Source organism: Trichechus manatus, unplaced genomic scaffold (genome assembly GCF_000243295.1).
Source record: "Trichechus manatus latirostris isolate Lorelei unplaced genomic scaffold, TriManLat1.0 scaffold00117, whole genome shotgun sequence".
In the NCBI taxonomy this organism is placed as follows: Eukaryota; Metazoa; Chordata; class Mammalia; order Sirenia; family Trichechidae; genus Trichechus; species Trichechus manatus.
In genome coordinates, this window is record NW_004444053.1 from 3,542,108 (window position 1) to 3,545,018 (window position 2,911).

Below are 2,911 nucleotides of genomic sequence, written 5' to 3' on the forward strand. Positions count from 1 at the left end.
CCACAGCCTCCACCAGACTGAGCCCAGCACAACTAGATGGTGCCTGGCTACCACCACTGACTGCTCTGACAGGGATCACAATAGAAGTTCCCTGACAGAGGTGGAGAAAAATGTAGAACAAAATTCGAAATCACAAAAAACAAAACAAAAACAGACTTACTGGTCTGACAGAGACTGGAGAAACTCCAAGAGTACGGCCCCCTGACATCCTTTTAACAGTGCTGTAATCACTCGTGAGGTTCACCCTTCAGCCAAAGATTAGACAGGCCCATAAAACAAACAATAACACACGTAGTTCAACCATGTATAGAGGACTAAAAGGGTACACCAGCCCGGGGGCAAGGACGAGAAGGCGGGAGGGGACAGGAAAGCTGTACGAATGGAAATTGGAACCTGAGTTCGAGAAGGGTAGAATGTTGACATGTCTCGGGGTTGGCAACCAATGTTACAAAACAGTATGTGTATTAATTGTTTAATGAGAAAGTAATTTGCTCTGTAAACTTTCACCTAAAACACAATAAAATAAATAAATGAATGAGATAAAATTTTAAGAAAGAGCCTATACACAGAGATAAATATAAACACATTTATTATTGAACTTCCAGTGCCATGACAATACAATGAGCCCTGACATAAACTTAAATAAATACATATTTAAAATCTTAAGATATGTTAAATAATAATTTAAACTACTTCATAAAACCCAAACACATAGCATGTTTACATTTCATACAATTATTTACAGTGAAGTTATATATATTTACAACACTTGAACAATTTTATAGAAAATAATAATTCGTTCATATGTAGCCTGAGCACAATAGCGGTACTTGTTTTGTTTTGTTCCTCTCCCTGATTTCTCGCTCTCTTCTTCCAGAGTTTTTCTGCCTCTTTAAAAAAACCTCTGCTGCCCCGATCCTTATCACACTCCCTATTTAATTTTGGCTTTGCTATTGCTGGTATGTGGCCAGCGCGTCTCTGAATCTTTCCTTTTGAACACATGCGAAGCTGATGGCTGTGTGGCAGGGTTTTGATTCTGCGTGGCTGGAGCAGCTTCGACAATTACTGACCAAGAACTTTCCATTGCTAGTGATCCATTGGTAACTGGATGTTGGTCGGGAATATTCAACTCTGCTTATAAATAAACACAAATAGTAGCTCATCTAGGCTTTACCTTCTTTAAGAACACCCTAACATACAGAATAAAACAAGAAGGGAATAATTATTAGACACCTCCACTTTTCCAAAATCTGGCAGGTAAATCCATCACATGGTAAACTCCTATCTGCATTATGTAATAAACATGAATTATAGACACTTCACATCTGAAAAACACCTTTGTGGGAGAGCAAAGCACATCCATATTTCTTTTTTTTTTTTCAACAAAGACATTCATAAAGTTGTACCTTCATTTGTTTTCACATCTGCTTTTATAAAATCAGAACATTAGGCAGCATGGAAGTTTTCCATCATGGAAACCACACATTTCTATAAAAAAAAAAAAAATACCTGAGACTGTATAAACCCTCCGTTCAGTTTTTATTCTCCTACTACTACGCATTTTTAAACACTGTCATAAAACACTCAAACCTTTGCACTGGTTAGTATTACTAGGGGACAATATTTTCCCTTTTTCGAAATAAATTTACTACAGAAAGAACATTAGAAATTGTTAAAAACAAAGAGATGGTGATCTAGGAAAGGTAACTTTTACCTTATCATTGTCCCTAATATTTACATATTTTTGAAGTCACTATAACACTTTTACTTGAATAAGAATTATGAAACATTAAACCATATTCAACACAAATAAAAAGATCACAATCTCTAAGAACACTTTAAAAAGCACGGAATCCCATAGGGATAAAAGTGAGAAGACTGTGCTTCAGGATCCTTGCACAGAGGAGGGTTTGCACCTTCAACAACCCTTTCCATGCAGTCTCCTATGAGCATTAAAATTAGTCATTTTTTCAAGTTGGTACTAAAATATTTTTGGCCAATTTGTTTCCTCTAAATGTTTCAAAATTATTATTTATCCCCATGACAGCAACTAGGTCATCAGTAGTTGAAGCACTATGAGGAACAAGAGAAATAAACAAAGCCACAAAATATTGTGCTTCTTCATCAAGGTTTCAATGTAAGCAAGAGTTAGAAAAGGAATTCTGGGATTCCAGAGACTCCATCTCTTCACTTTTGCCTTGAAGAGAATATCCTTTCCCTTCAGTACCCAGCACTTTCCTAATTCTGAGCATAGGAAAGAGAAAGCTGAGTCTTTTCGGTGGAAGTCTGGCCTTGCCCACTGAACTTTGGACTGTTGGCGTCCTTGCGAGTACCCTGGTCCCAGCTTTAAGGCAGCAGGTTCAGCAAGTGAGAAAGGTCAGCGATCTAAGGAGAGCTCTCTGTCTGCTGTCTTCAGTGAATTTCTTCAGTTCCCTGGGATGCACCGTGTTCCTGCAAATATAAGAGTGCATGTGTCTGAACACTTAACATTTCAGTGTACTAAGAGTAACCGAAAAATACGGCTTCTAGCACAGACTCCTGTTAACACTCTCACAGAGGTTGTCAAATATGTTTCTTGTTAAATGCCAGGCAAATTTCTAAGCACTTACTGTGTATTTACTCATTCAATTCTAAGAACAATTCTATGAGATGGGTAATAATACTGAGTCATTGCTTACGGGGCACTGTGCTTCTGTTAAGGGTGGTAGAAAAATTTGGAAATGGATAGTGGTGATGGTTGTACAGCATGATGAATGTAATTAACACCATGGAATTGTACATGTAAAAAATGTTGAAATGGCAGATGTTTTCTTATATGTATAACAAAACACATAAATGACGATGTTTTGTTATATATGTTATAATAATATATAAAACAAAACATTTGCCATTTCAATATTTTTACATGTAC